The sequence below is a fragment of the Prionailurus bengalensis genome, chromosome B2 (genome assembly GCF_016509475.1).
Source record: "Prionailurus bengalensis isolate Pbe53 chromosome B2, Fcat_Pben_1.1_paternal_pri, whole genome shotgun sequence".
Lineage (NCBI taxonomy): Eukaryota > Metazoa > Chordata > Mammalia > Carnivora > Felidae > Prionailurus > Prionailurus bengalensis.
In genome coordinates this window covers 53,648,291-53,672,024 of record NC_057349.1, presented here as the reverse complement: position 1 = coordinate 53,672,024, position 23,734 = coordinate 53,648,291, and the positions used below count along the sequence as shown (strand labels likewise).

The window sequence follows — 23,734 nt, the reverse complement described above, 5'->3', positions numbered from 1 at the left end:
ACCACAATAAGGTTAGTTAATACATCCTTCAGTTCACATAGTTAGTTAGCATGTTCTTTTTTGTAATGACAACATTTAAAATTTACCGATTTAGCAACCTTCAAGTATGAAATATAGCATTAGCTATAGCCACCATGCTGCTTACTCATTTTTCTATTGAAAGTTTGTAACCTTTTGACCAATATCTCCCCATTTCCTCAACCCCCTGGCAACCATTCAGTCTACTCTCTGTTTCGGTTGAGTTAGGTTCTTTTCTTCTTTTCTTTTTAAAATGTTTTTATTTATTTTTGAGACAGAGAGAGACAGAGCATGAGTGGGGGAGGGGCAGAGAAAGAGGGGGACACAGAATCTGAAACAGGCTCCAGGCTCTGAGCTGTCAGCACAGAGCCCAACACGGACCTCGAACCCACGGACCGTGAGATCATGATCTGAGCCGAAGTCCAAGTCAGACGCTCAACTGACTGAGCCACCCAGGTGCCCCGAGTTAGGTTATTTTAGACTCCACATATAAGTAAGATCATACGTTTGTGTTTCCCTGCCTTATTTTACTTGGCATAATGCTCTCAAGGTTCATACGTGTTGTTGCAAATGGCGCTCAACCCAATGACCCTGGGATCACATCCTGAGCCGAAATCAAGAGTCGGATACACAACTGACCGAACCACCCAGGCACCCCTGCTCTAAGTTAATTTTTAAAAATCTATTACTTGTTTTAGTCCCCTCCTTTAACATTCAAAGCTTTCCTCAGAAGTTTTCCTTGGCTGCCTGCTTACTCATGTTTAAAAGCTGACTGTGGAAGCTCTGGCTGTGTGATAGACTTGTCAGTCTTAGCCTTTACTGTGGAATAATCTGCCTGGGCCATTGTGCTGTGGGGAACCTTGCTATCAATGTCTCAAGGTCCTCTGTCATGGGCTGGTCAGATTCCGCAGAGAATAATGCTTTCAACTCCAGCTGAAGGAACTGAGTGGGCAGGAGATGGTTGGAAGCTGTTCGTTTTTAGTATATGAACTCATACTTAGTCTCCTGTCTTATCTGTGTCTCGTCATGCAGATTAGAGACCCTGTCTCTGTTTCACTCTCTCCAGACAATAAATCTCGCCTTTTGGGGGTTGGGAAATCATCTGAGGGAGGTAAATCTGCTTCTTACACCTTGCCCATCTGTTTCAAGTCCCACCTGCACCGTAATTTCCAAGGTTACCTGATACCATGAATTTCTGGTGTGGTTTTTGGGAGTTTCAAGGTATGAATCAGGTTCATTCTCTCAGCTTTCCTCAGGACTGGCTTAGGGTTCAGTTCTCTGTTCAGGTACCACCAGTTCATTTGCTTTCTAGCTCCCCCATTTTTTTTTAACAATTTCTTTTCCTTTCTCCTTGTTTTTGGGGTGTATCCTACAAACAGATCCAATTACTGTCAGTGTAATGTGTTTTCAGCAGAGAGGGGAGGTAAGCTGTTAGTTCAATTTGACCTATTCAATCAGAAACAAGTAATGTGATTGTAAATGAAATATAAAGAGATAGTGAAAGGCTTTAGACTGTCATAATGATTCCATTTTGCATGTCAACTCTGAATTTCAGATTACTTGGTATATGTAATGTCTGCAGAGGTCTGGCAATAGCTGGTGTTTGCTGTTCTTTGGTGGAGGATCATGCTGTAATTAGTAGGACTGAAAGTTAAATTTGGAAAAGTTATTTAAAGTTCTGCTGCAATGCAGGTTGACAGCCTGTATTAAAATAAAATGTTTAGTTTAGAAACCTTAAAAACACTGTGCGGTTTCAAAAAATTAAAAAAAAAAGGGGGGGGCGCCCGGGTGGCTCAGTCGGTTAGGCGTCTGACTTCAGCTCAGGTCATGATCTTGCTGTCCGTGAGTTCAGGCCCGCGTAGGGCTCTGTGCTGACAGCTCATAGCCTGGAGCATGTTTTGGAGTTTGTGTCTCCCTCTCTCTCTCTGCCCCTCCCCCGCTCATGCTCTGTCTCTGAAAAATGAATAAACCTTAAAAAAATTTTTTAAAAACAAAACAACAACAAAAACACTGTGCAGTTTCAACGAAAGAGCTTGAATTATTGTCCTTAAATCAGTCATTGACTATATTAGGATTTTTTTTTTAATCCTAAGCTTTTTATTTATTTATTTATTTATTTATTTATTTATTTATTTATTTATTTTTATTTATTTATTTTTTATATATGAAATTTATTGTCAAATTGGTTTCCATACAACACCTAGTGCTCATCCCAAAAGATGCCCTCTGCAATGCCCATCACCCACCCTCCCCTCCCTCCCACCCCTCATCAACCCTCAGTTTGTTCTCAGTTTTTAACAGTCTCTTATGCTTTGGCTCTCTCCCATTCTAACCTCTTTTTTTTTTTTTTTTCCTTCCCCTCCCCCATGGGTTTCTGTTAAGTTTCTCAGGATCCACATAAGAGTGAAACCATATGGTATCTGTCTTTCTCTGTATGGCTTATTTCACTTAGCATCACACTCTCCAGTTCCATCCACGTTGCTACAAAAGGCCATATTTCGTTTTTTCTCATTGCCATGTAGTACTCTGTTGTGTATATACACCACAATTTCTTTATCCATCCATCAGTGGATGGACATGTAGGCTCTTTCCATAATTTGGCTATTGTTGAGAGTGCTGCTATAAACATTGGGGTACAAGTGCCCCTATGTATCAGTACTCCTGTATTCCTTGGGTAAATTCCTAGCAGTGCTACTGCTGGGTCATAGGGTAGGTCTATTTTTAATTTTCTGAGGAACATCCACACTGCTTTCCAGAGCGGCTGCACCAGTTTGCATTCCCACCAACAGTGCAAGAGGGTTCCCATTTCTCCACATCCTTTCCAGTATCTGTAGTCTCCTGATTTGTTCATTTTGTCCACTCTAACTGGCGTGAGGTGATATCTGAGTGTGGTTTTGATTTGTATTTCCCTGGTGAGGAGCGACGTTGAGCATCTTTTCATGTGCCTGTTGGCCATCTGGATGTCTTCTTTAGAGAAGTGTCTATTCATGTTTTCTGTCCATTTCTTCACCGGGTTATTTGTTTTTCGGGTGTGGAGTTTGGTGAGCTCTTTATAGGTTTTGGACTAGCCCTTTGTCCGATATGTCATTTGCAAATATCTTTTCCCATTCCGTTGGTTGCCTTTTAGTTTTGTTGATTGTTTCCTTTGCTGTATAGAAGCTTAGAAAGCAGGTCTTAAATACAACATATTTGCTGAAATGAGAATAAGCTAGATTTTTAATGTTTACACTAACCAGAAACCTTTTTTCTTTTTGCAAATGGTTTTCTTTTTTTTTTTAAGTTTATTTATTTATTTTGAGAGAGAGAGAGAGGGAGAGAGAGAGAATCCCAAGCAGGCTCTGCACTGTCATCGCAGAGCCTGATGTGGGGCTTGAGCTTATGAACCATGAGATCATAACCTGAGCTGAAATCGAGTCAGATGCTTAACCAACCAAGGCACCCCTGCAAATATTTTTCTCCTCTTCAAAGCATAGTGTTCTACCTCTGAACCTCTTTTGGTTGTTAGAATTCTTTGTGGGTAGATTGCTTTCCCTCCACTGTTTTATTTTGAAAAACTTAAAATCTGTAGAAAAATTGAAAGAATGTATACTGTGTATACCCTTCACCTAGGTTTACTGATTGCTAACATTTTGGTGTGCTGTCTCCTTATTTTTAATTTTTGTTGAATCATTAAAAATTAAATTCATATGTCATGATACTTTGTCCCCAAATAATTATGTATGTATTCAGAATAAGGACGTTCTGTTACCTAATTGTGATACCATTTTCATCCCTAAGAAACTTGTCTATAATCTTATTTCCTAGATTTCTCCAACCTTTAGCTACCTAATTCTTTTCTATTCCTTAGGACTCCCAAGATCTAAATAAGGATCATATGTTGTATTGGTTAGTGTATATCTTTAGTCTCATCTATTCTAGAAAAGGTGCCTTCTTATCAGTTGTCTTAGAATGTCCCACAGTCTGTTTTTTTTTTTTTTTTTAATCATTTCCTCATGTTTGGATTCAGGTTAAACATTTTTCACACAAATGTTGTAGAGGTGATAGGCTGTATTTCTTACTGGATTATATCAGGAGATACATGCCGGTATATCCCATTAAATCTGATCACTTAATTAAGGTGTTATCTGCCAGGTCTCCATTGTAATAATATCCTTTTTGGGTACTTTTTCTCTCTTATAATTAATGCATTATCTGTGAGTAGTTTGTACATATCCTCTTCCCCAGTTGCTTTTTACCCAATGATTAGGATCCTTGATCCTTGCCTGATTCAATTATCTAATAGTAAAAATTTCTTTCTCATTTATTAGCTGGCATTCTTCTGTAAAGAATAGCTTTCCTTTGTCCCCTGTTGCCCCTGCCCCACTCCCTGTTTTTTTGTTTTTAAACTTCACTGTTGACTTATGTTTTCTTTTTTTATTCAGTGTGTTAGAATCCATTGCCATTGCTATTCTTTTGATGCTTGAATTGTCCAAAGTTGAACTAGTGGGAGTTCCTTGAAGCTGACTTCTGTGTCTTTTTACTACGTTCTTATTAATCTTTAAGCATTTCTTTGCTTTCTGGAATAACAAGATGTTTCAAGCTCACTTTGTGCTTTCCTTGCCCCAGATCCGGAATCACTTATTTCTCTAAGGAGTTCTAGTTTATTTCAACGGGGCTTTGTATTTCATAATCAAGATCTGGACACTAGATGTGCTTAATGCTGCCTGGTCATCATTGTTTCTAGGTCCTTTTAATAGAAATAGTTAGGATATAGATGTCTATTTTACAAATCATAAATTTATTACTGATACTCACTCTTCAAGTCTAATACCATGGAACCCTTTACCTTCTCCCATTCTTTCTTCATGCTTCCCAGCAACATTCATATGTTTCCCCAATTGCTGTCTCCTACAGCGTATATAAAATAGTGCATCAGTTACCTCACCTTATTCTTACCAATTTTACTTGGTTTCAGGGCACAGAGATTTCACTCAGACTACTGGAAAAGGATTAAAGGATAAAGGATTTAGTGTGAGGGTACATTGTGGCCTTGAATATAAGGCAGCCTTTGGCTTGTTCTCTTGGCCTAGAATGGTTTTTCTTGTTCATTCTAGGTGTCTCTGCTTCTTATCTCTCACCTTAAACTTTCCCAAGTGTGGAAGAATTTATTAGGTTGATTATTACTCTCTAATAAGTACCATTCCTGTTGGGCAGCTTCTGACCAAACTACCTTTGGTACTGTGGGCCAAGGGCAGGGAAATGGGCATTTCTTTTGTTGAAAGCATCTGGCTGCTTTCTTTTGTTTGGTCTTTGTAATCTTTGGGTACATTTAGGTTTCTTGGGCTAGTATAAACCTATTTTTATTATTTTATTTTTTAATGCATTATCACACTCCTTCACCCAGGGATATGGTTAATGCTATGTTTTAAGCTCATGAGTAATTTAGAAAATAAGGTAATGAAACATGTTTTGTTTCTAACTTGCCAACTAGCACAATGTAGTTTCTTTCTGAACAAATTAAAGTAAATACACAGGGCAGATATATTTAGTTACTGATGACATATTCTTAGACGTAGCCCAAAAAGAGGAAAAAGGTGTGTGTTCTCTGTAGATTTCTAAATGAGAAAGTGTCCAAAGTGTGTAAACTTGATGTTCTGAGAATAATGGTTTTTATCTGCCGTAGGTGTTAGTGACAGAATTAACAAGAGAATTTGTAAGATGTAGCATAAAATAGTGAAAAGACTGGAAGTTTTAAATTTTATAGACTTATTTTCCAAGTTTGGTGTGGCTTTTTCAAATTTTTTGACATTGGGGGGCTCAGTCGGTTGAGTGTCCGACTTCGGCTCAGGTCATGATCTCACGGTTTGTGGGTTTGAGCCCTGCATCGGGTTCTGGGCTGACGGTTCAGGGCCTGACGCCTGCTTTGGATTCTGTGTCTCCCTCTCTCTCTGCCCCTCCCCCACTCATGCTCTGTCTCTCTCTGCCTCTCAAAAGTAAAGAAACGTAATAAAAAAATTAATAAAATTTTGTGACATTGGGTAAATGACTAATGCATTCTGAACCTTATTTTTTTCTCTTTTGTAAAACGGGCATCATAGCACCTACTGTCTGTCATAGTAGATAGTAAGTATAAGTGAGAAACCATAGGGATTGGACAAAAAAAAATATTTTTATTTTAACCTTCTGGCAAGTCAGAGATAACCAGCTCTGGAGAAATAATGGATTCCCAATGTTAGTAAGTGAAAGCATGGCCAGGAAGAGTAACAGGACAGTCTCCAAGAAGTGTGATCTGAACACCCACGGAGCAGCCTGTGCATACGGAGAAACGAGGGAGTGTCTCTAGCTGGAGGTGGACTGCTGGAACTCCATCTGGTAGAGGCTGAAGCCTGATACCTTTTGAGGTCAGGCAAGGAAGAGTTCCTGTTCCCGGTAGTGACTCAGTGATTCCATGCTCAATATGAGAACTCTGGGGGCTGAGAGGTGGAAGGGATAGACTTTCCTGTCTCTTTCTCTACCATCCCTCACCCCCTGCCTCTGTAGGGTGAAGTTGTAAGCCATATAAAGTGGAATTATCTGCTCTTCTTAATAAAATAATTGGAATTCTTTGTGCCAAGGACTCCTAATAAAGGATTTTACTGTGTTTATAAATATTTGTAAATAAGCACAGTATTTTACATAGCAGCCCTAGTCATAATAGCTAGGAGTTGGAAGCAACCCAGATGTCCATTGATGGGCGAGTGGATAAACAAAATGTTGTTTGTACATGCAGTAGACTATTATTCAGCCTTAACAAGGTAGGAAATTCTGACACATTGTGCAGCATAGGTGTGTCTTGAGGACATTATGCTAAGTGAAATAAGCCAGTCACAAAAAGACAAATACTGTATGATAACACTTATATGTAGTATCTACACTAGTCAAATTCATAGAAACAGAAAGTAGAATGGCAGTTTCCAGGGATGGCAGGTGGAGGTGGAGGTGGGGGTAGGAACAGAATGGTTGTTTAATTGGTACAGAGTTTCAGTTTTGCAAGATGAAGAAGTTCTGGAGATTGGTTGTGCAACAATGGGAGTATACTTAATACTAATGAACTCATAGTTAAAAATGGTTAAGATGGTAATTTTTATGTTACACAGTTTTTTTTTTAACCATAGCAATAGATAAATAAACACAGTATTTAAACAGATACTGCTTATATAATAGAGATGTATTTGTGTGCTGTGTGTATGTATATATGTATACATATACATGCAGATAGATACATTTCTGTATATGTATGGTTATAAAATACAAATATTTAAAAATTAGATCTAAATGTGTTTCATGTTGTGCTATTTCAAATAATATCTTTGCTAATACTAAAAATGATATAGTCTTTTTGCAGGATAATGTATTTTTTCATGTTGCCTGAAATTTCACTTGTAAGAATTTATTATAAGGGAAAATAAGCGTACACAAAAGGCTAACAAGGGTGTCGTTTATAGCACTGTATATAATAATGATAAAAAGTTGGGAACAAGTATAATTGTTTAATATTGGGGAATTGGTTAAATAGATTATGGTGCATCCATCATTTAACTGAAACAGAGTGTTATAGAAATGTATATTCATGTTGAAAAATACCTGGATGCTGTTAATACTTGAAAAAAAGTAGATTCTGTGTCTAAATGACAGAACTCAAGTTTCTTAACTCTGCATTCTTCTCCATAGTCACTATACAGAGAAGGTTTCTCTTGATTGTGCAAATAATCTCCAGTCCTTTTTTCAAGAGCTAGATACCAACTAGTGTATCTTGCACAATTATTTCATATGCTTTGCTTCTCAAAATATCTGATGATGAAGAGTTTAATAGAGCATTTCTCTTCGTAACTGTCAAAATTAAATTTAAATGTTTAGAGTTTCATTTTTAAGAGAGTGTGTATTTCATGAAAGTTGTGTCTTTTTTCTTTCCTAATATTGATTTTATCAAGTTAATATTGTACTCACTTGTACAAAGGAAGTTATTAAACCATTCCAAGTTAGAATTCCTTAATAGCCATGCTTCTTTTTTTCTTTTTTAAAAACAAAGTCTGGCATTTATTGAATCATTAATAATCCCTAAGTATGATGACCAAAAAAAAACCCCCCATGAGTAATTAGTATTCTTCTCTTTGATTTTAATTCTGAAATGTTGGAAGTCTAATGTTATCTTTTGTGGTGTATGTTATAGTGTTTCACGTTTTTGCATGCTAACCCTGGTGAGAATTGTAGCCTGTCTTAGATAATGAAGTACTTCAGTTCATAAAATACCTCAAGCTATTTTGTATCATTTCTCCAGCGTCTAGGAATGCAAAATATTTAGTCTAGTTTGTTTTAGAGATCCTGTACTTCCAAGTCAAGTCTTGGTTTAAGTGGCCTTGGTTAAATTACTATATCTCCCTGAGCATCAATTTATTCATCTGAAGTAAAAGCAAAGATGGTAAAAAGGATGCACATACTTAATTTTTGTTAATAGAATATTGTTCATTCCACGGGCATTTACCTTAGGGAAGTTTCACTATATATGCTCAGATGCAGAGTCCCCTGTGCTATCTCAGACTCTGGTAGCTTAAACACCCTGGTGCCTCATGCCCCTCATTTATAAGATGGAAGTAGTAATTGTACCTGCATCATAGTTATTGTGAGATGAAATGAGTTATTACATGTAGATTGCTTGGAATACTGCCTGGCACATGGTAACTCAGTAAATTCATTGAGTGTTACTGTTAACTGTCTTTGTTCAGACTCTGATGACATTTTCTAATTCAAAACTCAACACTTCAATAAGTTAGAATCTACAAATTGGTAGATAATTTTTACTATGCAGTAAATCATGGTTTCAGGGAAATTGCACTCTGCCTAGTGATGAACTTAGATTTAGCTTTTTAGGCAACTAATTTCCCATTTTAGTAGACTAATAAGATCATAAGAAGTGCAAGATTCCTCATAGTGAGGATTTCTGTCTGACCTTGGAGTTGAGAATTTAGGCTATTTTCTCATGAATATAATGATACCCATAAAATATTTCTGAACCCATTTTCTCAGCCATCTGTGGTTATGGCAGTTGCTGTCTGATCTTCTAGGGTATGAGTTTTAAAAAGGCACGTGACACACATCCAAGTGATGAGTGATTTTCTTTCTCATTATTGATGGACCTTTGCTATCAATGCATGCGACACTTCATTATTCTTAGGGACATCTTGGGTTAAAATAGACTGGAATGTTAGGAGCATGATTTCAAGGGGAGGGATAATCAGGAACTCTAGGGCTTGGAGATGAACACAGAGATCAACAAGTAGGTCTTTGGCTTTCATTGTGGACTGATCAGGAACTTAAACACCGGAACAAGGTCAGACAAGATTAGTGTTCAATTCTGAAGAAACCAGGTTTCCTATCTGCTAGCAGAACAAGCACACATTGGTCAAATGTGAGGGATCTTTAAAAAATGGGGTGAACATGAAAATTATAAGGGCTACCTCTTGTCACAATCTTAAGGCTTGGAGGTGGGGGAATGAATCATGTCCTGGAAGCAGACTCTTGTTTAGTTTTGTTTTTACAAAATTTGAGATGCGCGCGCGTGCGTGCGCGCGCACACACACACACTTATTTAACTCATGTATGATAGGTACTGAGGTGGGTCTCAAGGATGAGAAGGTGATTTCTCAGAGAGTTAGCTCTAACACAGTGATAGGTTTATAAAGTGATAATGTTGATATGTGAATATAAATAGATCGATGTAGGGGCCTATAGATGCTCAGCTTCCTTCAACTAAGGAAACTAAGTAAGAACAAAATAAAAAATAAGGAAGACTTTGGGCTCCAGCAGGCTCTCAGATCTGTAATCTGTTTGTTATATTCCTGCCTCAATTCTGCACAGTGATACTGCCCTAGACAATTTTGTTTTATTTTTGTGTTCGAAATTCATGATGTTGATTAGGGGAGACAGAGATAAGTGAAAATCTCCCATTTCCTTGTAATCCAGTTCCTTGGAATGCAAGTACTTCTTAGATCTATTCAAACTGCGTGTGTACATACATAGAATAAATTTGCAACAATGGAATACTGAAGCCAAGGGATATGCATATTTAAATTTTGTTAGGCTTTCTTTTGCATTTTTTAGTATTTTATATAGTACCTAACATGATGCAACTAAATACATGTTGGTTGTTTCACTCTTTTCTTGTGGAGGGGGATGCTTATTCCTCATTCCTGTGATGGAGAGTCCATTAGTGTAGTACTTTACCTTCCTACACCTTTTCAGGAGAGCAGAGGGGATTTAATCTGACTGGTGAGTTTGAAGTGAGGAAGCAGGCATATGTGGACCACTGCTTCTTCCTCTGTCTCTTATGAACAAGCTGCCCGTAGCTCAGCCTGTTCCACCATGCCGTAAGTTTTATAGGGACATGCTGTTCCATCTGCAGGGTACCGTGCTGCCTGTGACTGGGACAGCAAGTCTGTTCAGTTATGAGTCTCAGTATTTGGACACTACCTCCTTGTCTGTGGTAAGTAATGTTCTCCAATTTAGGTTTTATTGGCAATAAAGCTGAAGTTTTGGTCTCCTATTTGCTTTCTTCTCCTATCTTATCCACATATCTAAATTGTTTCTCTTAAGATTTATCTTTTATCCATTTTATCTCATTTCTCAATTGGTTCCGAGTTTGGGCAGGAAGCAGGGCTTCCTATTTGTTGCATCTCAAGACAAAAATAGCTTGTATTTCTTTGTTTATACTTTCTTGCATTTCTGAGTTTAATTACATGCCGTTTAGTATTTGCATAGAGAAAGCAGGGTTAATTCAAGTAAAGTGTTAGGAACCACTACTGAGGAAAGAACAGTAAGTAGTACAGATAGGCATTTTCATCTCAGCATGGAGATGAGCAACATTCATTCTTAATTTCTAGTAAATTAGTTTGTAAGACATAATAAGCCCTGTTAGGGTGCCCAAACTTGCATATGTACTCCACTAGTGTAATTGTTAAAATTTTCAAATCAAGCTGTCGTAGTGTCTGTCTCCTCAAAACTCTCTTTCTGTTTGGTATGTAGAAGACCTTCAAGTCTTGATTTGACTGTGGTTTTTAAGTAGACCATTTGTGTTGTAATGCTGTACACAATAAAATCCCTAGGTGTGATAAAGGAGGTTTGGTGAGCAAGACATTTTTTTAAAGATTTAAAAAATAAAAATGAATAATTTAGGTGTAGAATTGGTCTATTTAAAAAATATTTTTAGTAGGAAGCTTAGGTCCAGAGTCTTGTTTTTCTCAGAACATTTTTCAAAATATGCAACCTCTTTGAAGTTTTTAAAAAATTTAAAAGAACTTTTTAGAAGTTTTTAAATTGTAGAAAACTTGTAGGACAGTGCAGATAGTTCCTGAATACCCTGTGCCCAGTTTTCCCTGTTGTTAGTGTCTTATGGTAGTATGCACATTTGTCACAGCTAACTAACACTCATACATACTACCTTAAAAATTTTTTTTTCAACGTTTATTTATTTTTGGGACAGAGAGAGACAGAGCATGAACGGGGGAGGGGCAGAGAGAGACAGGGAGACACAGAATCGGAAACAGGCTCCAGGCTCCGAGCCATCAGCCCAGAGCCCGACGCGGGCTCAAACTCACGGACCGTGAGATCGTGACCTGGCTGAAGTCGGACGCTTAACCGACTGCGCCACCCAGGCGCCCCTCGTACATACTGCCTTTAATTAAACTACATACTTGAGTTGGATTTCATTGGTTTTTCCTTAATATCCTTTTTCGATTCCAGGATCCTATCCAGGATACCACATTATATTTAGTTGTTATCTCTTTAGTTTCCTCTGGGCTGTGACATTTTCTTAGACTTTACAAGTGTTTTTGTTTGTTTGTTTTGTTTTTGTTTTTAAGATTTATTTATTTATCTATAAATTTAAATTCACGTTAGTTAACATACAGTGTAATCTTGTTTTCAGGAGTAGAACCCAGTGATTCATCTCTTACATATGACACCCAGCGCTCATCCCAACAGGTGCCCTCCTTAATGCTCATCACCCTTTTAGCCCATCTGCTACCCACCTCCTCTCCAGCAACCCTTCATTTGTTCTCTGTATTTAAGAGTCTTTTATGGTTTGCCTCCCTTTCTGTTTTTATCTTATTTTTCCTTCCCTTCCCTTATGTTCATCTGTTGTGTTTCTCAGATTCCACATACGAGTGAAATCACGATATCTGTCTTTCTCTGACTTATTTCGCTTGGTGTAATATGCTCTAGTTCCATCCACGTTGTTGCAAATGGCAAGATTTCATTCTTTTCATTGTCCAGGAGTATTCTGTTACACACACACACACACACACACACACACACACACATACATACACACACACACACACACACACTACCTCTTCTTTATCCATTCTTTATCCATCATGGACATTTGTGCTCTTTCCATAATTTGCCTCTTGTTGATAGCTTTGCTATAAACACTGGGGTGCGTGTGCCCTTTCAAATCAGCATTTTTGTATCCTCTGGGTAAATACCTAGTAGTGCAGTTGCTGGGTTGTAGGGTAGTTGTATTTTGATGACCTTGACAGTTCAAGGAGTACTCTTTGGATATTTTGTAGAATGTCCTTCAATTTGTATTTGTCTGATGTCCTTTTTGTGGTTTGGAATTACAGGGTTTTTCAAGAAGGACCACAGAGGTGAAGTGCCCTTCTTAACTCATCATATCAAGGGCATATGCTTTCAACTTGACTTTCTGTGGTGTTAATCTTGATTACCTCTCTGAGGTCATGTTTGCTGGGTTTCTTCCTTCCCTCATCTTTACATACCCCGTTCTTTGGAAGCAAGTTACTAAGTGCAGCCTGTACACATGGGATGAGGAATTAAGCTTCACGTCCTTGAGAGAGGACTATCTACATAAACTGTTTGGGGTTCTTCTTTGAGGAAAAATTTTCTCCCCCATTTATCTTTTTATTCCTTTAGTCATTTATATCAATGTGGACTTGTGGATGTTTATTTTATACTTTGGGTGTAATCCAGTACTCTTTTACTTGTCTTGTTTTTCAAAGTATTCCAGCATTGGTCATTAGATGCTCTTGCAGGCTGGTTCCTATGTGTCTTTTTTTGTTTTTAAAAATTTTTAAAAATGTTCACTTATTTATTTTGAGAGAGAGAGAGAGAGAGAGCGAGTGTGTGGGCAGGGGACAGGCAGAGAGAGAGGGAGAGAGAGAATCCTAAGCAGGCTCCGCCCTGTCAGTGCAGAGCCCAATGTGGGACTTGATCCCATAAGCTGTGAGATCATGACCTGAGTCGAAATCAAGAATCCGATGCTCAACTGACTGAGCCACCCAGGTGGCCCCTGTGTGTTTTTGACGTGCCCCTGTTGCTTTGTTTTTTGAGCACTTCCTTCCTTTTCTGACATTACAAGATGGAACCCATTGGGTGGCAGACAGCTCTTGGAGTCATCTCAAGGCTCGGTGGGGGCCAGAGACAGTCTGCTTCTGGGCTCTCTCATGTGCTTTTGGCCGGCCTCAGTTCTTTGCTGTCGGCCAGAAGCCACAACATGCTCACATCATGGCAGCTTGCTTTCCTCAGAGCCAGAGATCCAAGAGCAGTGACGAGAGAGTGGGCACTGGAGGGTAAGACTCTTTTGTTTATGACCTAATCTTGGACCGTATGCAGTTGGTCACACAGGCAGCCCTGGTACAGTGTGAGACAAGACTACATAAGGGTGTGAATAACAGAAGATATGGATTATGGGGAGTCATCCTGGAAGCTGGAGTCATCCCCAGTGACTTTGAGTGGACCTAACTATAGGCCAGCCTTTCTGAGGGAACTAGCTCATATTTGAAAAGTTATTGTAGGGCCACCTATAATAAAGTTACTTGTAATTCTGATTGTTCTGTCGTACTAATTGACTCTCATTGTTTACTTTGGATAGACTCATAAATTCAAATATAATTAAGATTGTTAAAGATCATATAGTATATCCCTCAATTTTATGACTTTTTTTAGAATTGAGATTCTGAAAGGTAATGCCTTGATCAGAGTCACATGGCTAATCAGTTGCAGTTCAAGGAACAGATTGAAGGTATTTGACTCACAGTGGAGTGCTGTTTCCACCGTGCAGGCTCCTCCCCTGTGCTCTGCTAGTACAGAGAGTGTCATTGCAGTAAAAATGTCAGTTTAAGAGACTTATTCTCATGGCTTAGCTAATAAATAACTAATTTTCTATCTTATTTTCTATCACATGAAATATTTTCATCACATGAAATAATTTTCTATCACATGAAATTCTTATTTTCTTATTTTCTATCACATGAAATAATTCAGATGTTATATTGAAAATTTGCTCTATATTTTTTAATGCATAAATTTGACATTTGATTTTACCAAATGATAAAGTGCGTATGTAACAGAAATTGGCTTTAAAAAGTCTAAAATTATATCTACTTTAAACGTTGAGATTTTGATAGGTCAGCTTTTTTCACAGACTTAATATTTATTTAATTCTTTAAATTAAAATTTTTTTAAATTATAATTTATTGTCAAATTGGTTTCCATACAACACCACCCAGTGCTCATCCGAACAGGTGCCCTCCTCAATGCCCATCACCCACTTTCCCCTCTCCCCCACCCCCCCATCAACCCTCAGTTTGTTCTCAGTATTTAAGAACAGACTTAATATTTAAAACAGCCTGGACCCCACATAGTAGGGTGTAACTCTTCACTGTTCCCATTGCGGTTTCTTTTTCAGAGTGAATTTTGTTAGTGACACTGTGTTTTCTCACCTGCAGTATTAACACTTTACATAGAAGTCACTGTCCTAGTGTCTTGGAAACCATAGGGCAAGTCTAGCAGTCTTGCAATGGGGTTTTTCTCCAGGTTAGAAGTTTTTAAACTGAGGTTAAAAGTCAGGTACTCCATACATTTGAGGTAAAAGTTTGCCTTCATGTACATGTACTGTGTATATTTGGAAGAAATTTGACAGGTTTTATCACGTTCTTAAAGGGACCTATGATCCCTAAACTATTAGTGGCTCCCATTTACATGTTGCAGTTTGGTTCTGTAGGTGTGATTAGTATGTGCAGTTTGTGTTCATGGCAGGCAGTATACAGATATTTCTCGTTCTTTGGATAGGAAAATGGAACCTTAGCATTTTGCCCATAAGTAGTCAAAAACAGACCATACACCTGACTGTTTTGATCCAGGTTTTTGTACTCATTTGGTGATTATTTGTACATTTAGAATGGTTGGAAGTAATAATTTTTATTGTTTAATGGTTTACAAACATTTTAATAGTCTACATTCAACACAGAAAATTATAGTGTCTCCTTAAATGACACCACATTCTTTAACTATTACATTACAGACAGAGTCAGAATGTCAGTTGGACAACTGCTCTTTGCAGACAATTTTAGTCACATACCAGTGCGAGGATTAGCATTAGCTTAAATTGGGGACCCTTTGTGAAAGAATTTATGAACTTCTAAAGTAATACCCAGTTTTCTTAGGTAATGTTTATAATTCTATTCCCTTTTGAAGAGATTCTATTATCTAACAGGAATGTAGTTAAGATATCTCCTGATAATTGTGTGGTCACAGAGTTATTTTAAATGATAAGCTATTTTGGGATGTGGTAGCTCTAAGACCTGTGTGTAAATTGTCCAGAAGAGATACTTTTATAAATAGCACTTTCCCTTTCTCAAACTCCTACCTTACCCCTTGATAATTTAGTTTCCTGGCTGGTTATTTGTTTACATTTTTAAAGGCAGCAGGCATTCGAGTCACATGTTAAAGGGTGTAGCAAAAACAAGTCTGGGGAAAATTCTAGTTCGTCTTGTGAAACACTAATTACTTTCCAGGACTCAAATAAAGAGAACATGGCAGAGTTGTGTTCTATAAGCAGTAGACCTGAGCCCTGAGCTCTGGGCAGATGTGTAGAATAAAATAGGGCATCTCACACTCTGGGTTTTAATCTGTTAAGAGAGTCTGCAGTTAGGAACAGTTGTGGTATTTTTTGATTGAGTTAGGTTGATTTTCATCTGAACCACTGAGTTATGTTTATTGAATCACTTTAAAACTTTGACAGTTTGAAGATAACATACAGTGTAGAAATTATATCATACTTTATAGTGTAATGCCAAGACTATGAGGCTTTGAAGTCAGTTGGGTTTTGAAAGCCCAGCTATGCTATTTTTAAGCTGGGGCCTTTCATTATTTAACTTGTCTAAACCTCAGTTTATAACTTTATAAATTTATAACTTCCTGGTTACTATTACATTACTTAACTTCTTTATGTGCTTTTGAGCAATTTAACGTGAGCACAGACATTGATGAAATCATATAGGCCAAATTATAATTGGAATAGGTGCTCTGAAGGGCCGATTCACGGAGCAATGAGAAAATATAATGGGGTTCGATGGAAGGAAATAAGCAAAAGAATATTGAAAGTAACTCTTTAGCTGACGTTTTGGTATAATTGTATTGCTTTCCTTAGACATGGTTTTTGATGTTTTATTTCTGCTTGTATTATCCTTTTTCTGTGTGTCATCTTAACTCCTTTTTGGAAGTGGGCAGGATATGTATAATGTAATGAGAGAATAAGGATTTTGAGGGTAGGAATAATTATTTGTAGAACAGTTTTAAGTTTATAAAAAATTGGCCATAAACTATAGAGTTCCCATATACCCCTTCTTTCCCATAGATTTCCTTCTTGTTAAATTAACCTTTTGCATTAATGTGGTACATTGATTACAATTAATGAACCTATATTGATACATTATTATTAACTAAAATCCATAGTTTACATTGGGTTGTTGTACTGTTTTTTGGGTTTTGACAAATGTGTAATGTGTATTATCTACCTTTATTGTATCATACAGATGAATTTCACTGCCCTAAAAATAAAATGATCCACTTGTTTATTCCCTCTTTTCCTCCCTTTCCTTAGCCTCTGGAAACCACTGATCTTTTACTGTCACTGCAGTTTTTGCTTTTTCTAATAGTTGGAATCCTACAGTATGTAGCCTTTTCATATTAGCTTCTTTCACTTAGCAGTATGCTATTAAGGTTCCTCCATATCTTTTTGTGGCTTAATAGCTCAATTTTCTTTTTCTTTATTTTTTTGTTAACAGTAAAAAATTAAAAAAATAAATTTATACCCCCTTTACCCATTTTTTATTAACACTGAATATTCTATTGTATGGATGTACCATAGTTTATCCATTCATCTATTGAAGGAAATCTTGCATGCTTCCAATTTTTGTCAATTATGAATAAAGCTGCTGTAAACATCAATTTGCAGATTGTTGTATGGACATAAGTTTTCAGTTCATTTGAGTAAATATCTATGAGGGTGTTAATGGATTATACGGTAAGACTGTGTTTAGCTTTGTAAGAAACTGAACTGACTTCCAAAGTGGCTGTACTGTTTTCCATTTTTGTCAGCAATGAATGAGAGTTTCTGTTGCTTGATGTCCTTGTCAGCATTTGATGTTGTCGGTTATTTTAGATTTTGGTCATTTGGGTGTTTAGTGGTATTTTATTGTTGTTTGTTTTTGCAATTGTCTAATGATGTAAAATGTAGAACATCTTTTCATATGCTTATTTGCCATTTGTATATATTCTTTGGTGAGGTGTCTTCAGATCTTTTGCCCTCTTTTCAGTTAGGTTGTTTGTTTTCTTATTTTTGTTGAGTGAGCTTTTTAAAAATTTATTTATTTTGAAGGAGAGAGAGAGTGCTCTCATGCACGTGCACAAGTGGGAGAGGGGCAGAAGGATAGAGAGAATTGCCAGCAGGCTCTGTGTTCTGCACTCCTCACCAAGTGTGACATGGGGCTTGATCCCATGACCGTGAGATCATGACCTGAGCCGAAATCAACAGCTGGACACCCAACTGATTGAGCCACCCAGGTGCCCCCTTATTGTTGAGCTTTAAGTGTTCTTTGTATAGTTTAGATAATAGTCCTTTTTCAGATATGTGTTTTGCAAGTATTTTCTTTTGATCTGTAGCTTATGTTTTCATTTGCTGAGCAGTGTCTATTGCAGAACAGAAGTTCTTAATTTTAGTAAAGTCCAATTTATTATTTCTCTTTCATGGAGTGTGTTACTGCTATTGTATTTAAAAAGTCACCACCAAATACAAGACCACCTAGATTTTTTTGTGTTATCTTGTGAAGTTTTATAGTTGTACATTTTACATTTCAGCCTGTGATCATTTTGAGTTAATTTCTGTGAAAGGTCTGTGCCTCGATTCATTTTTCTTTACATGTGACTGTCCAGTTGTTCCAGCACCATTTGTTGAAAAGATTATCCTTTCTCTGTTGAATTGCCTTTGCTTCTTTGTCAAAGATCATTTGGCTATATTTGTGTTGGTCTATTTCTGGGCTCTCTATTCTTTTCCATTGATCTCTTTGTTCTTTTGCCAATACCACACTGTCTTGATTACTGTAGCTTTATAGTAAATCTTGAAATTGAGTAGTATCAGTCCTCCTACTTTATTATCCTTCAGTATTGTGTTGGCTATTCTAGATGGGATTAATTTTTCTACCCCAGGGATAAGCACTTGATAAGTATTCTGTCTTGGAAAATCTCCCCCCACCCCCGATATAAAAGCTATAAGGATCTTTTAAAACATAAGTCGGATCTGTTATTCTTCTCCCCAAATTCCTCCAGTGGCATCTCATATCAGGAAGAGTCAAATTAAAGGTCCTTGAAATGACTTATGTGGTCCTTCAGTAGCCAGCTTTTCTGTTACCTCTCTGACCTCATCTCTTAATGCTCTCTCCCTCCAATCTCTTCCTTCTGGACACAGTGGCCTTCTTGATCTTGCTTGAATACACTAGGCACACTCTGTCTTAGGGCCTTTGCAATGTCCATTGCCTCTGCCTTGAATGTCATTCTCCCAGATATTTGCCTGGCTGACTCTATCTCTTTCAAGTCTTACTTAAGTGCGCGCTCTACCACTGAGCTACACCCCCTCCTTTTCAAGTCTTATTTAAATGTCTGCCATCTTCCCAATGAGGACTCTCAGATCATTTTATTTGAACTTATACTTAACTCCTTCCCTGCTCTGACCCTATACACTCTTACTCTTTCTTGACCTTCTCTGCTTGTTTCCGTAGCTATCATCACTTTTACCATCGGATATATTTACTTGTTATGTTTATTGTTATTGCTCATTGTGTCTCTTTCTCTGCTAGAATTTAGTTCCAAATGGCAGGGCTCTTTGTGTCCCCACCTCATAAAACATAGCAGGTTTTTAATAAATATTAATTTTCAACAGTGAATGATGAAAGAATGATTTGGTGACTGCTAGGGCATTAATTGTGTGAAAGGATGCTTGGTGCCCAGTCATTTTATCTTACCTGATCCTTAAACCTGGGGACTTATAAGATGAAGTCAGTATTTAAACCAAACTAAAATAGTGTTTGAGAAAATTTATTGATTAGTGACAAGGTGCAGCTGCTTTTGGTGGTAATAATAGGTTTTCCTTACTGTGTTATTTATGAGTGGCTTAAGGGCATCAGCCACGTTAAAATAGAAGAGAAACCACCGACTCAGTAGATTTCGAGAACACTAGTAGTCCACTTGTGCTTCTCGTTTAAGAGAATTGGGATTCCCCTGTATAATCTGGACTATTAAAGGTGCTATAACAATTGCAGAGAAAGGCCTTCTATGTCTGAGATGGGAGATGGCAAGTTGTAGAAAGCTGGCAATGCTTGATAGCCAGGATTTCAAAGCTAGATCTCCGCCTGGTTGGTACCTGGCACATAGTAGGTACTCAATGAGTGTTTGTTGAAGGAATGATTGAAAGAGACATTGTCCATGAATGAGTGACATTTGTGATGTGAAAAGGTCATGAAACATGGGTCAATGATTGCCAGGCACTTTTGTTTTATAAGAAAATGCTCTTCATACCTTATCATAGAAATTGCAATGTTTTTGACTTAAAGATTCAGGCCAGTAAGCTTTAACAAAATGTGCAGCCATGTTTTGGTTAACATATCTTTGAGAAACGAGGTTCAGCTTCCACAGTTAGCTTAGGTGGATTGGGGTTCTTCGTCCCATGAAGTTGTGGTGTAAGAAGTTGTGCGTGTGCACAGCTGAGTGAGACAAATAGTTTCACTTAGATTTTCTTGGCCCACATACAGTTCATGTAAATGCAGTGAACCCCAAATCAAATTTGCCAAGTCTTGAGAGGAAATGTTATTCAGGTGTTTTTAGAATATTTAGAGTGTAGATATTTTTCAAAGGAACTGATGGGTTTTCTCTTGCTTAGGAAGGTTGAAGAGGAGGCCGTTGTAAGTCCACTCCTGGAAAGTTTGCTTCTGGTAGTTTGTCAGGGACCAAGGATTTTATTCTCATTCAAATCCTTGGAGGTTTTTCCAGACACTAGTAATTCTTTAACTTGGGTCTGCTTGGTGGGCCTCAAGCTGTCTGTCTGATAACTGTAATTTATACTTCCCCACCATCATCACGTCCCCACTCTCTAGGCAGATTGGTTTCTGCTGCCTCTCATTACCTGTGCCTCAAAACTCAGACCCCAAATCAGTCTTGCATATCTTGACTTTTGCATGTACCTTTATTCTGTCACGTGGCCCTCTATGATGTCTTGGCATGCTTGTGTTTCCTATGTTATTTCTACCAAATGGTTGATCAGAATTCATTCCTTTTCTTGGTAGATCCAGTTCTTACCTAACATCTTCCTGCAGTGACTTCTTACCATAATTCTACAAATAATGTACCATAATTCTTACCAAATTCATAATTTGAAAATAATTAAGTCCTCACTTACTGATTTCCATGTCCACTTCTATTGAAACTAAAAATATTTTGCAGCATAAAATTAGGGGAGAAAAGACATCTTCAGAGATATGAAAGTAGTGAAAGAGGTTGTAGAGGCTTTGCTTTTAACAATCTCATTGAAAATGGGTGTTTCTGTGGTGACCTTCACTAGCATGATGAGCATTTGTATAAGAGAATAAGACAGTAGAACGTACAGGTCATGGAATCTTAGAGGTCATAGACTGTAGTCCAGTAATCTTATAGGTGATGAAACCGGGCCCAGTGAATAAGCTGTCCCTGCCCATATAGCCAGCTAGTGGCAGGCAATCGTGTGTAGATTTGGGGTCTGAAACTGATGTCTTTTGCTTCTTCCTTTGCCTACCTCCTTTTTAACACCCTTCCTAACATCTTTTTCCTAACTTTCTCCCTTCTTTACAGAACTATTTGAATACCATCTCTGTGCTTATTGCTAGAACTATAAAGATAAATGAAACAAGGTCATTCTTCCATATAGTACCACAAATAGTGAGGTAGCTGGACTTGAAAAAAGAGGCCTGACTTGCAGCTAGGGGATCTCAGGCTGCTAGTGCAGATGGGGCATCGAAGGCCAACCAGCATGTGAATGGGACACTAAAAGTTACAGAATATTGACAGAGACCAAAGGAAGTAGAAGAAAAGGCTGCCAGCCTGAATAGCAAATGTTATTTGCTGTTAAAGTAGTTGGACCAAAAATAGTCTTGGAAAATGTGCTTGTTGCTTTGCTTGTTGGTGACTTGCATTTTTCTGTTTAGCCACTGGAGAGCGCAGGAAAACTGGGCAGTGACGATCAGAGAGTCCTGTCCAGGTGGAAGTGGTCCAACCAGATAGGTGTCTTTCTCAAAGCATCTGGGATTGTATGTGGCATGTGTACCTGCGTGTATGCACACTGGGAAGAGGTTTAGGTTATTAGGAAGGAAACTCAGGGATGGGTGTTTAGATTTGGGCTGGAGACTTCTTAGAATTGAAGTGTAACTACTGTTAGGTTGATTATTAACCTGTAAATTTGTGGTATTCAGTTACGTTAGACAGATACTTCCATGCTAGATAGCAAAAATATTTGCAAACGTTAGGTTAACTGTGTACTTAATCTGAGTACATTCTTGAAGGTAAAAAATACAGATGACAAGAAAAAGCACTGGAGTTCCTTGTTAGGTTGAACCTATATTTCTGGGGGTAAATGGTAGATGACCCCTTTGCTTTTATTCTCTCTCTCTCTCCCCCTTTCTTTCTCTGTTTCTCAATTAATTGATGAAAGAGGAAAGCTAGAGACTTGATCCAAGCAGAGAGCAGAAGCATTTTCATATACTAGGCAAATGATCAGATAAATGAGGCATAAATAAATTAATGCTTATGCTAATATGCCTGGTATATGTAAGGAGAAAATTAGAACATATGGCCATAGATGCCATATCCCTAAGGATAAACAAAGAGGAACTACTTTCTGTATATGTGTTATTTTCATAAATTTGTTTTAGCTATGGTACAGAGTACATAGTGGGTGTTAAAATAAGTGCTTGTTGAATGACTACAATAAACTAATCAAGAAAAAGAAATCACTTTTTTTTTGGTTTTGACCTAAAAATATGTAAGAGGTAAAAAAAAAAAAAAAGAGGTAAGGAGAAAATAGTTGTGCAACTATTTTACAGTGTTTTGTTAAGTAGACATTTATCGCATGACTTGCTATTGTTACTTGTCTTTTTTAAAGGTTATTTTTGTTTTTTTAAAAAAGCTTATTTATTTTGAGAAAGAGAGAGGAGACAGAGAGAGAGAATACCAATCTAACAGTGCAGAGCCTGATGTAGGGCTCGAATTCACAAACCATGAGATCATGACCTGAGCTGAAATCAAGAGTTGGACGCTTAACTGACTGGGCACCCAGGTGCTCTGTTATTGCTTGTCTCTTGAATGAAACTGTGAATGACATTGAAGGAAGGGGAACAAAGTAGTTAAGGCGGGATTTCTGTCTTTAAAGAAGTGTAATCAGGAGAGGGATATGGACGTGCACACATACATAGTATGAGGGGATGTGGTGTGAACTGTGAGTGGAGATAAGTGTATTAAAAGTTTGCAGATAGCACTCTTGTGCTAGAGTCTGGAGGAGCAGGTTTTAAAGCCCATCTCTGTTGGGGCTAGGAGAAGGTGGGCAGGCCACACGACATGGTTTCCAAGGCTCCTTTTTTACTTTTGAATTATGTGAGTCTGTTTTAAAATTTCTACACTATTGCTCAAGGTTGACATCTGTGCCACGAGTAGGTAGAATACTGTTAAGTAATAGAAATAAATTGCTTTTGTGGTTTTGGATGCTCAGCTGTAAGGTGCATTAAATAATAGCACATGAATACTGAAAGCAAAAGCTTTGTTCATGTTCATAAATCAAGATTCCGTATGTAATTATTGGGTAAAAAATGATTTTGGTGGAAGATCTTATTTCTTGATTTGATGTGTCATTGAGTGAAAACCTGATTAATCCTTTTCTGAGTTTGTCAGAAGGAAGTGTAAGCACAGTTGTAGGATTCAAGCTTAGGTTTTTCATAGGTTTTTAAACTGGGGTTAACATGTCAGGACCCTAATCCAGGCATGTATGAATCTTTTAGGGTGAAGCCTAGCCATCTGTATTTTTAAAAAACTGTACAAATAATTGTTTCCAGTTTTATTAAGATAAAATCGGCATATAACATCGTGTAAGTTTAAGGAGTGCAATGTGTTGATTTTATATACTTACATACTACATGGTTATAAATGCATTTGGTGCCAGGGTGATTGTGCATACAAGCAAGTATCATGTTTGCCCTAGACTCTTGCCAGATTGCGATACTACTTGCAGGGCATCTTCTGATCAGTATCTGACAGCTACATTAGATCTACATGTGCAGTTGGAATTCTCATTTAGTAATTGACCAGGGAGAAGCCATTGAAAGAGTGTGTT

The 23,734-nt window shown here is 37.7% G+C and overlaps 1 protein-coding gene across 18 annotated transcripts in view; it reads left to right on the top strand.

Annotated features, from left to right (window-relative positions):
- DST (dystonin) overlaps positions 1–23,734 on the top strand; it is a 496,232-nt gene that overhangs the window by 169,010 nt on the left and 303,488 nt on the right. The window lies entirely within an intron of this gene.